The sequence below is a fragment of the Dioscorea cayenensis genome, chromosome 6 (assembly GCF_009730915.1).
Source record: "Dioscorea cayenensis subsp. rotundata cultivar TDr96_F1 chromosome 6, TDr96_F1_v2_PseudoChromosome.rev07_lg8_w22 25.fasta, whole genome shotgun sequence".
NCBI lineage: Eukaryota > Viridiplantae > Streptophyta > Magnoliopsida > Dioscoreales > Dioscoreaceae > Dioscorea > Dioscorea cayenensis.
In genome coordinates, this window is record NC_052476.1 from 13,299,931 (window position 1) to 13,316,773 (window position 16,843).

General features: G+C 39.3%; 1 non-coding gene across 1 annotated transcript; it reads right to left on the bottom strand.

Annotated features, from left to right (window-relative positions):
- Window positions 1-13,584: 13,584 nt before the first annotated feature.
- Window positions 13,585-13,691, bottom strand: LOC120264058. Its single transcript, XR_005537239.1, has one exon. It is a non-coding gene; the product is annotated as a small nucleolar RNA R71 (small nucleolar RNA).
- Between the last annotated feature and the right edge of the window lie 3,152 nt (window positions 13,692-16,843).

Sequence of the window (16,843 nt, forward strand, 5' to 3'; positions counted from 1 at the left end):
AGCCACCTTTGTCTCCCTTGTTCTCACTCGTTTTTCATCCGTTTTCTTTTATTCTTTCACCATTTTTCTTCATTTTTCTTCCTCTTCACTCCTCTTCTACCTCTTCTAACTTAGATCTTGTGGTTTAATTGAGGTTTTACCATCTATTTCACCAATCTTCATCGATTCAAGCTTTGTAGCCCTAGTTTTTGTTTTGGAGCAACCTTGCCTCTTCTTCTTGATTGTGCATTCTTATCTTACTTCAAACCATGAAGAATGTTGTAGGTTTGTTTGATCTTGGATTTATTTGAATTTTGAGCCATGGTTTGTAAATTTTTGGACTTCAAAAACAAGGGGAATTCTTGCAAAAATTCAGTCCGAGCTACAGTACCTTTTGAATGTTGCTTATATTGAATTTGTTTGACACTTGTAGCATCTTTGAAAACCCCTAGAAACACTTGCGCTAGAAAGATTTAGACATCATGATATTGATTGAACAAAGAACTTGCATGGACTTTTGTTTTCATAGTTTTTAGAGTTTTTGTTTCTGTATGCTACCTACATATTCATTGGTGAGATAAACTATGTTTTTTTTTTAACATTTGCAGGACTCAAGATATGAGCTTCATTCTCACCACCCCTCAAGAATTAAACCTACCCTTGTTCATGCATGTATTGCACAATCTTCATCAACAAAATGGGGTAGTCTCTTTACCCTTCCCTTTCATGCTTCATTTAATTATTACGAATTCTACACCATGTTCTGCTGATTAGTGTACATTGAGGGCAATGTACGATTCTTGGTGTGGGGATGGGTTATTTGCATGTTTACTTCACCGGTGATAGCTATGATTTATTGTTAAAAACCTCTTGGCTTGAATGAATGATAGTAATGAGTTGTAGTGTTATTTGTGCTATTAGGAAGTCATGTTTTCTCTCTAGTGCTTTCTTCAAAAACTTTGACACAGAACTTCTACCTTGTTTGCCCCAGCTATCCCACTACTTTTATTTAATGTGTTAAAGTGATAAATTCATCCATCAATGGTTTTTTAAAAGCTTTTGGTTCTTTTGTTCATTTTGCTTTATCCCTAAGTGAAGCTTTGCATGATGGTGCTCAGGAGACATGTATATAATTGTTATCTAAAAAAAAATTTTGAAAAATGAAAAAATGAGTCTATGTCAGTATTCCTCTGCTAATTAAGCATGAATGTGTCTATGTAGATTATAATCAAGTAAGTTGGGTGGCTCTTGTGCCTAATCAGCATGTGCATCTTTCCTAAAGATTATAAGATATTTTGTGCAGTCTACGTTAGGCGGACTCGAAAAAAAAAAAAGAAAGAAAGAAAAATAATAATAATGATAATAAAGAAAGAAAGAAGTATTTATTCTCCTGGACTCAATCATGCATTCACTAAGATACTAAAGTGTTGAATGTGGACCGAAGGACTCTTGACTTACTAGTGAGGGCGTCTTTAGCATTTCTAACACCGGTAGTCATTGAATGTGGCTTGAATAGGGAGAGCGAGGGATGAAGTATGCACACACTCACGAGGAAAGCACTCTATAGGAATCATAACTATCTCTACTGAGTTGGCTATTGTGCAACTAATTTTCTTGATTTCATTTCATCAGTGCCTATGGGGTTCTTCACTATTTGAGCTTGAGGTCGTACATTTAGCCGTTTATCTTCTTGCCCAAATTCTTTCATGTGTGTTTGCTTGGGGACAAGCAAACGCTTAGGTGTGGGGATGTTTGATAAACGCCTAAATGTATGTATTTTATACATATTAATCTTGTATTATTTGTGTATATTTTAATGAATTGATGCCCGTTTAAGTATAAATTGGTTATTTCGGTGTTGCAAATCTTAAATGAGCCGAACGAAGCTCAAAAATGCAAATTGGATGAATTCGACACCAAAAACGGCATTTTTGGGGTGTCCGCACAGTAGCAGGCATTCGGCTGTGAGCTTCACAGGGTCCATGAGCCCGCATGGGTGCCTGTGAGGTTTGTTGGAATTTCACAACTCTCGGTTACTATAGCAGAAACAATGTAGCTGCATACTGTAGCACTGGCACCTTTCCTGGGCGAAATGGCAGTGAGCTTCACGGGCTCCATGCGCCCGCATGGAGCCCGTATGGACCTGATGGGATATATATTGGGCTGATTTTCTAGGGCAAAAGGAGAGCTTTTTTGGAGGGGGGAGTTTTTCTCTTGGGCCTCTTAGGCCGCCACCCCACTCTTCCCGCCGGTGATCTATTACACAAGACTTCACCAAGAGGGAGACAAACTTTGGAGGAGAAGATAGGGAGAAGATCCTAGGCATCAAAAGCATCATTTGATGGGAGATCTCTTCAAATCTTCAAGATCTTCACCATCCAAGGGGATGTAAAGCTAGAGGGAGTAGTTCTTACTTATTTTCTTGTTTACTTGTTCCTTGGACATGTATGAGCATTCCTCTTTCATGAGGAACTAACTTATTTGTGATTTGGACATGATGAACTCTAGGGTTGATTGTTTGTAATTTGGATAATCATCTTTATTGATGCATTGTTGGATGTTGTATTTCTTTTATGGAATCTTGTAGTTTGTGGTTCAAGCCTTGTGTACTTTGATGTGTTGATTTGCATGAGAACTCTGTATTTCGACTTCTAGGTTGTACTTAGTTATGTGACCATCGCTCTTGTACTAGACACACTTGGCTTGGAAGGGATCCATGTACAAATACACCGTGACCATCGAGTATTTTGTACCCCTCTAGCAATTAGGGTTGGACCTAGTTTGAGTATCGACCCTGATTAGAGATTTTCTTGAGTGTAATGCAATCATACGAGGATTTGGGCAGAAGTGATTTTGACCCAATACTTGTATGGGATTAGGGTTCAATTGCCGTGACCATCAGGTTGAACTAATTTAGGAGTCTCTTGGCCCAACTACCATCTCACATTTCATCCTAAATTCAGGACTTAATGACAATCCTAGGGGGATTCGTTGTCCAAATCACTCCCTTCAGTGTTTGATTCTCCCTTGAGTTTGTATTATGTGTAGTAGTATTCCGGATTTTATTGTAGTTAATTCTTTCTCTTTGTAGAATTACTGTTCATCTTTTGAAGTGTTAGGCTAGGAAATAGACGAAAGTTAAGTAATAGTAGCTCCTTGGGCCCTGGGAATATGACCCTCTCGTACTCGCACGAGAGGTATTACTTGGCGACCTGTGCGCTTGCGGATCTCACATCAGTGTGCCCTAGGCTTGATGAAAGAACCTTTGAAATGACAAGGCTACTCGACAAGGCCATCGACACAAACACCAAGAGGGTTTTATTCATATATTACATATCTTTACTTTTGATTTCATTATTGATTGAATTGTGCTCCATGTAGAGCTAAACCCCTAGAGGGTACTTGGACTTGTAAACCTTAGGATGTTATTATTTCATTGACCTTTTATTATGCTTTTTTTAATTCATATCTTTAATTGAGTGCCAATCTTGAATGCTTATTGAATTGATTTCCCCTTAGAGTGACACTAGGGTTGAGAATTCATTTTTGGTAACCTTTGTGGATGAGTGACACAACATGAGGGTTAGACAATACTAGATTGGAGAGGGTTGAGAGGATGAGTTGAGAGGTAGTGGAATGTCCCCTTTCCCTCTAGTGTGATTTATCCTACCTCCATGTTCTAAGGGTTTTTTACAGTCACAATACAATGAAGTGCTAAGAGATGAACTCCGCTGGGGCTTAGATGCTTGAGCAACAGAGTGAAGCGTTGAAGTAATCCTTAATATCTGTGGCTTAATTGTGATTAGGGGTCTTTTTTCTGGAGCAAAGGGTTAGATCTATATTAGGGAATAGGGTTTATCACTTGGAGTCCCTATAGCTCTATGGAAATTTGCATAGTGTGAGGTGTTAAGACTGAGTGATTTCTCTACCGGGACATAGTGTAGAGTTAGTCACGATTGACCTTAGGTTTGGCATCATGTATTTTTAGGATTTCCATGACTCATGAAGCATCAGTTAGGAGATATAATGATTAGTCTTGCACTTGAAGCAATTGTCCTTGGGGGAGCAATGTCCGAGTGCCCCACTTTCAATCGATTGCCTTTCCTCTCATTTTTATAGCATCTCTTTCTTTCGTCATCTTTCTTTATTTCCATTTTCATTGACTTTGTTCACACCATCTTTTAATTCATCTTCATTCTAGTTAAATAGCAATCTTGATGTTTTTTATCACTATTCCCTGTGGATACGACAACCCACTCACCAGGGTATTATTACTTCGACAAACTAGTGCACTTGCGGTTCACATGCAAGAAGGGCGCTATGTCACGTATTACAGCGTATTTACTGTAGCTGGAGTATTGTAGTAGTGGCTCTATAGCAAAATTACTGTAGTAGTCGATGATGGACCTGGAGAATTTTCAAGCCAGAAATTGTTTTACGCCATACGGCCTCAATGCAGCCCGGGATTGATACTCTAGCAAGAGAAGCAAGGGTTTGGCTTAAACCATATGGCCTCAATGAGGGCCTCATTGACCCCGGGATGGCTCATTTTGGAGAGTTTGTTGCCTTTTTTTTACCTCTATACGGCCCCTATATGGTCGGGATACATGAGGGGTATGAAAACACATTCTAGGGCATGAAAGAAAAAACTTCTTGGCAGCTATTACTTGGGAGATGATAGAGAAGAACAAAGACATCTTAAAGAAGAACATCCTTGAGGCTGGAGAGGTGACCAAGTGCTTGATCTTCAAGGGGAGAAATTCATCACCAAGGAAGCTGGAACCAAGGGTCATTCGGCATTCATTTGGCTAGAAGCAGCGTCATTTGGCCATCCTTGCTCTTCTTCTTCATCATTTGGACTAGGAAGTGTCATTTATGAATTTGTTTCTTACTTTGCTTGACTCTGTTATTCTTGTTTGTATGATGGCACATTAGACCCCCAAGGCCACCGGATGTAGGTGAACCTTGGGGGCTTCATCATGTATTTTGGATGCTTTGTCTTTAATTGAAATGCATTAGGTTGATTTATGGTTTGGTTTGTTGTTCTTCATGCCTAAAACTACTAAATGGAAAAATCCCTAGTTCTTTATTGAGTTGTACACGTAGGTGTGACCTACTCGCCTATATTAGATCCTTAATGAACTAAAAGGGGGTTGCTTGTATTGACATGCCGAGAAATTAGATGTCGGTAGCCCTCTGAATCTTAAGGATAGTCTTAGGGTAAGTGTGTCCTTATTTTGGGATCTCCTTGTACTTAATGTAATTGTAGGGATGTTGGTTAGAGAGAGATTTCTATCAACATTCGTATGGGATTAGGGTCGAATTGCCAAGAAATTGGGAATGGTCTAATGTTGAGATCACTCGGTATAAATCACCCTTGTTAAGATTTTATCGTGCATCCTTATATTATGATGACCCCTCACGAGGATCCTCATCCATAGGCCTCTGTATCTCATTGTTGCTCTTGTAATCACTTGTCTTGCTCTGTAATTCTTATACTTGTATTAGTTTACCTTCTTGCATGTATTAGAGTATTTCATCATGTTTAAGTTGTGAGGTTGGATAATAAGTGATGGAGGAGTAATAGGAACAACTTAGCCCGTGTTGAATACGACCCCTGTGTCACTCATAGGGTATTACTTGGCAATCTCGTACACTTGCTGGGAAGCAATCATTAGTTTACATTAAAAATCATGCTGTCTACACCATCTTTATAATCCTAAAATCATTATCCTAGTCATATTAGTAGTCCTAAGAAGATCGACATCGAAGGCTATTTTTATCGATTGAATTTCCTCTAGAGATCTTGTGCTTAGTATTAAGCTTTTTGTTTTAGTTTCCTTTATTAGTTAAGATTCAAAAAACCTCTGAATCATTTAGGTTATATAATAGGTAAAGAGTGAGTGATAGTGCTTCTGTGATACCCATAAATATGATCCTCATGCATTTTTATAAGGTATTATTTGATGACTTGTACACTCACGACATGCATCCATCACTTATAACCATCTTTCCCTAAATGGATACTCTTCCCATGATGATTAGATAATAAATCTTAAATACCTTGGGCCAGTTACTCCATACGAAAACAAAGTTACATGGAGAAAGTGGGTTACTATGTCTAATCCCCCTTATTAGAAAGAATTCATTCAAAATTCCTCCATTACAAAGAATGCGCATAAAGGCAGTGCTAATGTCACTCATGATCCAGTAATTAAAATATTAGAGAAACCAAGCTTGCAAACAGTCTATGCAATAAATGGCCACCTAATATAATCATAAATTTTCTTTAAATAGACCTTGATTGTCATTTAACCTTTACACGACCTTATTTTAATTTTATGGAATGGATAACCACCTATGTAATTATTGCATTATCCATAATGCTTTTGTAGACCACCAAACTACTCTATGTTTCACTAACAATTTTTCTCATAAGTGGCTTTAACTTGTTGGTAATGAGTTTAGTTATATAGTTATGAACAACATTGTACAAACAAATCAGATGAAAAAAACACAAAGTAGCAGAGCTTGGACTTTTAGGAATTAACACAAGAAGTGTTCCATTTAGACCATGGGAAGGTAGCCCATTAGGAAGAAATTTAAAATTACTATAATAGCCAACTGACTGGTCGCGTCCCATTGAGACAAGTAAAAAATGGGACTCTATCTTTCTGGGCTAATAGATTTAAATGGGTTAATACTAAAACTACCTTCCGAACTTCCAGATCATTAATATCTCTTGCCACATCATAAATATCTCTTGTAAGATCAACAATGTCATCTTTATATAATGAAGTAGAGTTTTGTTGCCACTATAACATTGGACTAGAGTTAGATTATTCTGAATATAACTTTAAGAAAAATTCTATAGCCATCATCCTCAGAGAACCTTAATTATCAATCTAAACTCCCGCACCATTCTTTAATCTTTTTATATGATTAAAACTCCTTCTAACACCAGTAGTAGCATTAAAATAGCTAGTATTCCAATCACCACACTAAATCCACTTCACTCGAGACCTCTAGTGCCATAAGAATTCTTCTTGATAAAGAACCTCTCTATAAAGCTTCCTTAGTTGTCACTTTTTATCTCGTAGAGCAAGAGAGTTATTCAAATCTAACCTTTTTTCCACTCTACTCAAACTAATGAAGAATATTACATTTTCTTCAAAAAAATGTTACCAAAGATAACTCGGTTCCATTTATGAACCTTGTCCCTAAAATCCTTTAAATAAATATTGAAATTCCCTTGATCTAGCAAATTCTTATGAACAAACTTATTGAAATCAAGATGGGAAAGCTAGCAAGTGTGGAACTGAAGAGGCTTATGACTAGGATGTGGACGGGAAGCAGTTGACAAAATAGGAAAATACACAAATGATCACTTGCACTTCATGAGACTACTACTAGAACCACTTTTTTGCCTCTTCCATTCCAATTGCGCCTCTTATTTTATTTTTAAATGTCTAAACATATTAAATTCAATTCTTAATTTGTTACCAACAAAATGTCTAGGAGATCTTTTTTCTTAATGCATATTGCTATTTCTCATTCCTAATTATTTCATGTAATTATATTATATTTTTTATTTTCACTATTTATTTTAAAATAAATTAATTTATTTTTTTAACAGCCTAATCGAGTTCAAAGGTGTCGAAATATTTCTATTTCTATGCTACCTACTCAAATCAAAAGCATTTTAAGAGAAGCTGGGTTTTGGCATGCAGCCCAAATTCATCATTTTTGGATTGATTTTGGCCTTATTAGTGCATTAGTAGAGAGATAGCAATCAGAAACACACACATTTCATTCGACTTATGGTGAAGCAACAGTTACACTCATGGATGTTGCATTGCTAATGGGCTTACCCATTACTAGCTATGAAGTCATTTGGCAAACTTTTGGTTTAAGAATTGATCTTTGTGAGGAGTTACTCACTATTGTCCCTCCTCATAAGCAAATTAAAGGCCAAACAATAACCCTTACTTGGCTCTAAGAAACATTTGGTGTGTTTCCATTTGATGTAAGCCAACGACAAATTGAGTGTTGCGCTTGTGCTTATATACTAAAGCTCATTGGTTGTGTTCTAATGCTAGACATGTCACAAAGTAGAGTTTATTTGAAGTGGTTACCACTTTTGCTAGACTTCACAAAAGCAGGGAGATATAGTTGGGATCAGCATGCTTAGCAACCTTATATCGATCCCAATGTCATGCATGCAATAAGGATACAAAGAACATTAGTGGATCCATGATACTACTTCAGTCGTGGGCATGATACTAAATTTCTAACATATCTCCGTGAACTCAATCCAATGTGTCCTTTCCTTTAGCCCGTAGGTGATAAGTGTCTAAATGTATGTTTTATCTTATATGTATTTTATACACTTAGCATGGAATTTTTTAGAATTGATATCCATTTCGTGCTTAATCATGTGTTATTTGCTTTGTAGGTCATGAAGAAGCCATGGAGAACATGAGTTAAAGTTTTGGTTGAAAATAAGAGGAAAACAGATTATGCAGTACTGTAGCGAAACCAATGTAGTGGTTTTACTGTAACAATTTTGTTGTAGCTGTTACTATGGCACCTAGTGAATTTTTGAGACATAAACATTTGCCTAAGTCATACTAGCTTCATACCGGTACTTATCAAACCTGTATGCTACCTGATATTGACCCCGGTATAGGTCAGAATTTGGGGGTATTTAAGGGCTCTTCTAGGGCAAATGAAAGGGAGATTTTTCCATGGCCTTTTGGGCCACTGCCACCACACATTTTTGAGGCCTTCTAGCTATCTTTTGGTGATGATACATGTGGGGAATGAGCACACATCATCACCAGTAGGGAGAGGAGCAAAGAAGAAGGAGTTGGAATGAACTTCTAAGCCATCATTGGAAACCATTCGAAGTTTCATCCATTCAAGGAGATCAAGATCATAGAGTGAGTTTGTTTACTTCTTTATAGTATCTCTTTTCCTTGTATGTTGTTTAAGTATCTCTCATCATGAAGGATTAACTTATTGTGTTGTTTGGATCTGGATGAAACCTAGGGTTCATCTTGTGAAAAAACCTTGGATGTTGTTATTGTTTAATTTGATGGTTGTTTAAGATTCAATATATTGTTCTTTACATGTCTTGAGCTACAAAAGGAGAACGCTATAATTCATTCTTGAATTATATTTGTCGACATAAGAGTGTGCTTATACTAGGTCATATATAGATTGAAAGGGGATACTTATGCCTACACACCGAGAGATCATTTATTGGTAGCCCTCCATTGCTAGGTTTAAGCTGAAGAAGAGTAGGTTTACTCTTATTTAGAGATTTCCTTGAACCCATTGCAATTGTTGGAGTCTTGATTTGGAAGAGATTCTAATCATAACTTGTATGCGATAAGGGGTTAGCTATGAAGAGATTGGGGTTAACCTATCTAAGATATCTCTAGGTCTTAACTACTGTCATTACATCTTTGAACAATCTTGGTTTAGGCCTTATTAACAACCCTGGTTGGATTCCATGTCCAAACACCCCCTTCTCATGCTTGATACTCCCTTATTCATTTATTTATGTATTCTACTAGCCCGGCCATAGATTAGTCAGTTTCTTTTATTTTATATATTCTTCTTACTAGATAATTGTAGGCTAGATAATATATGAAGAGTTAGTAATAATACTTCCTTGGCCCCATGGAATACGATGTTAGGATCTTATCACTTAAACAAGGAAATCTTTATGCAAAACGTACATGCCGATACACAACGGTTAACAAAAATTTTAACAGCAAGTAAACATAATAAAACCCTAATGCATGCCAGAATTAGGATTAAATTCGAAACAAATAGATAATTAAAAGTTTTTACCTTTCTTTTGATGATGATTTTGAACGTACCCTTGTTTTCTTGAAATTGAATGAAACTGTGAATCATGACTCCCTTTTACAATCACGCACACATGAACGGCTCTAGGAATCAAGTAGGCATGCTAGTACATCAAGAAACAACACTTGTTTCTTGGTTCAAATAGCAAGCACCTGATATCGATCAACTAGACTCAAGAGAAAAATAATTTTCTCTTTATCTCGAGATCCGATTTGTATAGAAGAGAAAGAGGGGTTGCAGGCGCTGCGGTGACAAGTTCCGGCAGTGGGCTTCGACGGTGGGCACCGGCGGCGACCAAGGGAGAAGAGGAGTGGGTGGTGGCTAGGGTTTCTCAAGTGACTATCTCTCAATCACTTTATTTTCTCCTCCTCATATTAGGATTAGACAATCTATTTATATTGGAAACCCAAAAACCTAATTTATGAAAAAACCTTTCACTCCTAATCAAATTAGGACTCTTTTTTACTTGATTACCTAAACTATTTTAACTAACCAAATCAATTAGATTGGATAAATACTTAATAAGACCCAACATGGATAAGTTATTTGGTCCACCTAATTTAGATTTTTCACCAAAACCCTAATTAGGTGGTCCAATGAGTAACAAATAATGAACCTTGATCCCGACATTCTAAGTATATGATCCTATAGGTCCATTTAACATTGGCAATGAGCTTAAACAACTTTAACATTCATAAATCATAATTATACTTTAGCAAGATAATATAATTACCCGATTTTAATTGAAGGTCAATTTCGAGAATTAACGGAACCTATTGCAACCTCATATAATAATTTGCCATCAGTTCACTAAGAGATCAAGAAATTATTTTAATGCTAATTAATTTCTTGATCTCTTAATGAACTGACTAGGTCAAGTAAATGATAACTCTTTATCATTTCCCTTAGGTGTGGCTACGCACTACTCAATCTCACTAATCAAGCGGCTGGTGATATTCACTCTCTCTACAGAGAGGGGCAATCCCTTCACTTAACTCATGTCTCTTAGCATGAACTGTGTTATACCCAAACATACCCGTACTCATCACTCAATTGTGAAAGGCATTAGGTATAAGTCAAAGCATATAAGGATTCATTTGAGATCAATAGTGATTTTAGGTCGCAGGATTCGAGTACAAGAATTGATTGAGAAAAAACACTTAATGACTTTACAACCATGTAGTGTTCTCAAGAGCGGATCGATCTAGGTACACTGTTCCCTAACATGTATCTATGTCCTTTGATTGACATCATGTTGAGCATTACTTTTCTCAGGTTTTTACATTAATATGTGTGTTTTTATGTTACTTTTATGCAGGTACGGTTGTGAGGCCACGTATGAAGGAAATAGGCCAATGTGGATCATAATGCACCTATTTTGGAGGAGATCTTGCTAAGGTTCAAACGCGAAGACATAGGTCAGGTGTGAGATGCTAGAGTGTGTGCCAACCTCCTCGTAGTCGAATGAGCACATTCATTTGGAGGGGCACAAAGGCAGTCACACTCGAACATTCTGATTTGTGCATATAAGAACAAGAGATCCACCAACGTGCACATCATTGAAGAGGCAAGTGATTCACGACGTAAACGTGTGCCCGTTTGCGTTACCCCAATGAAAGTATGGAACTCGGGAGTATTTCCGGCATAGTACTGTAGCATGTAATGCAGTAAAACACGGTAGCAAGTATTGTAGCAGCCCGGCCGAGAAATCAGAGAAACAGAGAATCCACACGGGCGTGTGGAAATTCCACAGGGGCGTGTGACATCATACACGCCCGTGCAGTCGCCCGATTCCAGCCCTATTTAAAGCCGATTTTCAGCCCCGATTTTGGTATTCTTTTCTCCATCTTTTCCCCAACTTGTGAGAGGACTTCGGTTAGGGTTTCAAGGGGTATTGGCCAAGGTTTTGGAGAAGTTCTACGGCTCCAACATCGTGATTCCATTAGGAAGAAGGTTGGTAGGGGAGCTTCGATCGAGGCGTATCCTATACCGGACGAAGGAATCTTTGGACGACGAGTAGAGGACTCTCCACAAGACCATCGACATGACCATCGAGGGGGTTTCTTTATGGATTCATTGCTTTTACATTCGATTTCTTTGATTGTATTAAGCTCCATGGAGAGCTAAACCCCTAGTGGGTACTTGGATGATTGTGAACCCTAGGATGTATCCGTTTCATTGAACTTCTTTATTATGCTTTCAATAAATTGATATTTATTGTGAGTTCCAACCTTGAATGCTTGATTGTATGAACATTTCCCCTAGAGTGACACTAGGGTTGAGAGTTCTTGTTGGTAACCTTGTGAGTGAGTGACACACCACGAGCGTTAGACAAAGCTATGTTGGAGAGCGTTGAGAGGGTGAGTCGAGAGGTACAGGAGCGTCCCCTTTCTCCCCCGGCGTGATAGATTCTACCTTCGTTCCTTGAGTTCTTTGCGGCCATAATAGAGTGAGTGGTCTAAGAGATGAACCTCCGCTGGGGCCTAGTTGCGCGTGCAATGGAGTGAAGCGTTGAGAGGATCTTAGTATCTAGGGCTTAATTGTGGCTAGGGACCTTCCACCTGGACCAAAGGGTTAGGTCTATATTTAGGAAGAGATTTATCACTTGGAATCCGTAGAGTTCATTGCAACTCTATGCGAGTGCAAGGTGTTGAGATTGTTCGATTTCTCCTCCGGGACATGTATAGAGTTAGGCATAGTTGACCTTAGATTTGGGACTATGTATGTAAGGATTTCCATGACTCACCATTGCATTGATTAGGAAGCATAATAGAGAGGTCTTGCACTTGAAGCGATTATCCTAGGTGAAGCATTATCCGAGTACCCCATCTTTATCGATTGTCTTACCCTCTTCTTACTTTTGCTCTTTCACTTGTTGATTTTATTGTTGAGAATTGAATCAATTTCACACCTATCACAATTGATCTTCCACATAGCTAAGAATCAAATTAAGTATTTTCACTCCCTATTCCATGTGGATTCGACCCCGCTCACCCGGGATTATTACTTCGACAAGCCCGTGCACTTGCGGGATATAAGCAAGGGGAACTTGTCAAGATTTTGGTGCCATTGCCGGGGAGCTAGGCGTTTAGAGATACTTTACACTTTGTTTTCTTAGCTATTTACCCTTCATTCTATTTCATATCTTCTTATTCTATCATCATTCTGATTTTCTTTTTCTTTACTTTTGGTGCAGCTCCAGGTTATGACCCGAGGGAATCCATCAATATTGATTGAAGGAGGCCTTGAGCTTGAACATACACTTCGAAGGAAAGGGAAAGAACCTGTACAAGAATAGCCTAATCCAGCTGATTTGGAAGTAGAAGGATCTGACAACATGGCAGAACAAAATGAGCAACAACGGACACTATCCGATTATGCCAGACCTTCAGTGTTGGGGACACAATCGAGTATTGTGCGTCCCCCAATTACAGCTCAGAATTTTGAGCTAAAGTCGGCATTCATCCATATGCTGCAGCAGTCCGCACAATTCAACGGTTTGGCCGATGAGGATCCAAATAGTCACATAGAGAGCTTCCTCGAGGTGTGTGACATGTTGAAGATAAATGGTATGACGGATGATGCCATAAAATTGAGAGCCTTCCCATTTTCCATAAAGGCGAAAGCAAAGCAGTGGCTACACTCATTACCTAGGGCATCAATCACTACATGGAGGAGATGGTAGAAGCTTTTCTAGCCCGTTATTTTCCTCCCCGAAAATCAGCAAAGGTTAGGAATGAGATCTCATCCTTTATGCAGTTGGAATTGGAGTCTCTATTTGAGACATGGGAAAGGTTCAAGGAACTCCTGCGCAAGTGTCCGCAACACGGATTCCCGGAGTGGATGATTGTTCAAACCTTATACAATGGTTTAAACCCGAGTACAAGGAAACTCTTGGATGCGGCGACAGGAGGTACCTTAGGTAGCAAGACCCCCGACAAGGCTCGTCAATTGATTAAGGAAATGGGGTTAAATAGCTACCAATGGAACGCTAGAGAGAAGAAAAAGGTGGCCGGTCTCAATGAAATTGATGCGGTAACTTCATTGGCGGCCCAAGTGGAGAGTTTGAGTAAGAAGCTAGATCTTATAGCTTCGAATAAAGTGGCGGCTGTGACCAATTGCACCGGTTGTGGTGGAGGACATGCTCCCTCCGATTGCCCAATTGTCATTGGTGATGTTTCTTCAGTTGAGAATGTCGACTTTGTAGGTAATTGAATGAGGCCTCAAGGGAATCCATACAGGAACACCTATAATTCAGGTTGGAAGAATCATCCCAACTTTTCATGGAGTAATCAAGGACCACAGAAGACCATGGGGTCATCGGGGTTCCAACAACAACAACAAGCCCCTCAAGTGGAAAACAGAATTTCAGGCTTGGAAACCCGAATGACGGATTTGGAGAAGCACTTGGCTAGATTTGTTCAATCGGCAAATACAAGATTTGAATCAGTCGAGGCTACACTTCGCAATCACACCGCCTCCTTGCACAACCTTGAAAATCAAGTGGGGCAAATTGCGAAATCTCTTTCCGAAAGGCCACATGGAAGTTTACCAAGCAACACGGAAACCAACCCGAGAGAACATGTGAAGGCAATCGCTTTGAGAAGCGGTCGTGAGGTTGATGGGCGGCTTCCGAGTGAAAAGCCGAAAGAACACGCACCCGAGGTCATAGAGGTTGAGAAGGGAGCAAACAAAGAGAAAGAGGTGGCACCCCCATCTTTCAAGCCAAGAATCCCTTATCCCTCTAGATTGAAGAATGACCAAGGGGATGACCAGTATAAGAAATTCCTGAGTTTGTTCAAGCAACTCCACATCAACATTCCTTTTGTTGAGGCTTTGGCTCAAATGCCTAAGTATGTGAAGTTCCTGAAAGACCTATTGACCAACAAGAGGAAATTGGAGGAGAGTGCTTCAGTGGTGCTTGATGCTTCATGCTCGGCGGTGTTACAAAAGAACATGCCAAACAAGAAGAAAGACCCGGGAAGCTTCATTATTTCATGTAACATCGGCAACTTAGGTGAGGAAATGGCATTGGCGGATTCGGGGGCAAGTATCAACGTCATGCCATATACTTTCTTCCAAAAGCTAGGCTTGGGTGAGCCTAGGCCTACTCGGATGACTTTACAATTGGCGGACCGAACGGTATGACATCCGAGAGGCATCATTGAAGACGTACTTGTCAAGGTAGACAAGTATATTTTTCCGGTTGACTTTGTAGTGCTAGATGTTGATGAGGATGCAGATGTACCCTTGATACTTTGGAGACCGTTCTTGTGGACTTCCAAAGCATTCATTGACATGGACGGCGGAGAGCTCACGTTGAGAGTCGGAGATGATAAGCTCACTTACCGCCTTGCTGAAGCCATGCGGCATTCTCTCGATTTTGATGATACTTTGTATTTTCTAGACGCCCGTGAGAGGACTTCGGCTAGGGTTTCGAGGGGTATTGGCCAAGGTTTTGGAGAAGTTCTATGGCTCCAACATCGTGATTCCATTAGGAAGAAGGTTGGTAGGGGAGCTTCGATCGAGGCGTATCCTAAACCGGACGAAGGAATCTTTGGACGACGAGTAGAGGACTCTCTACAAGACCATTGACACGACCATCGAGGGGGTTTCTTTATGGATTCATTGCTTTTACATTCGATTTCTTTGATTGTATTAAGCTCCATGGAGAGCTAAACCCCTAGTGGGTACTTGGATGATTGTGAACCCTAGGATGTATTCGTTTCATTGAACTTCTTTATTATGCTTTCAATAAATTGATGTTTATTGTGAGTTCCAACCTTGAATGCTTGATTGTATGAACATTTCCCCTAGAGTGACACTAGGGTTGAGAGTTTCTGTTCGTAACCTTGTGAGTGAGTAACACACCACGAGCGTTAGACAAAGCTAGGTTGGAGAGGATTGAGAAGGTGAGTCGAGAGGTACAGGAGCGTCCCCTTTCCCCTCCGGCGTGATAGATTCTATCTCCGTTCCTTGAGTTCTTTGCGGCCATAATAGAGTGAGTGGTCTAAGAGATGAACCTCCGCTGGGGCCTAGTTGCGCGTGCAATGGAGTGAAGCGTTGAGAGGATCTTAGTATCTAGGGCTTAATTGTGGCTAGGGACCTTCCACCTGGACCAAAGGGCTAGGTCTATATTTAGGAAGAGATTTATCACTTGGAATCCGTAGAGTTCATTGCAACTCTATGCGAGTGCGAGGTGTTGAGATTGTTCGATTTCTCCTCCGGGACATGTATAGAGTTAGGCATAGTTGACCTTAGATTTGGGACTATGTATGTAAGGATTTCCACGACTCACCAATGCATTGATTAGGAAGCATAATAGAGAGTTCTTGCACTTGAAGCGATTATCCTAGGTGAAGCATTATCTGAGTACCCCATCTTTATTGATTGCCTTACCCTCTTCTTACTTTTGCTCTTTCACTTGTTGATTTTATTGTTGAGAATTGAATCAATTTCACACCTATCACAATTGATCTTCCACATAGCTAAGAATCAAATTAAGTATTTTCACTCCCTACTCCCTGTGGATTCGACCCCGCTCACCCGGGATTATTACTTCGACAAGCCCCTGCACTTGCGCGATATAAGCAAGGGGAACTTATCACATCACATATCCTATGACCCGTAAAACAAGGCCATCTCACAAAAGACACACTAGTCTTAATATTTTTTTCATTTCCATAAAAATAATCGACTAGGGAAATTTAGAATATTGTTCTAGTTTGTGCTCTAAGATTTTACTATTCAAATCACACATTTGATAACTTGAGTAGAACCAATATTTAAGGATATTTTATCTTATTAACTATGCACAGAAATAATAATAGATAAAATGATGCCTCATAATAATTATCCAAATAATAAGATTTAATACAATGTATTGGGGCTAGGGCTTACACTAACATACGATCCCTATGTCACACATAGGGTATTACTTGGCGGCCCCGTACACTTGCGTGGAATCAATCAAGTTTTTGGCGTT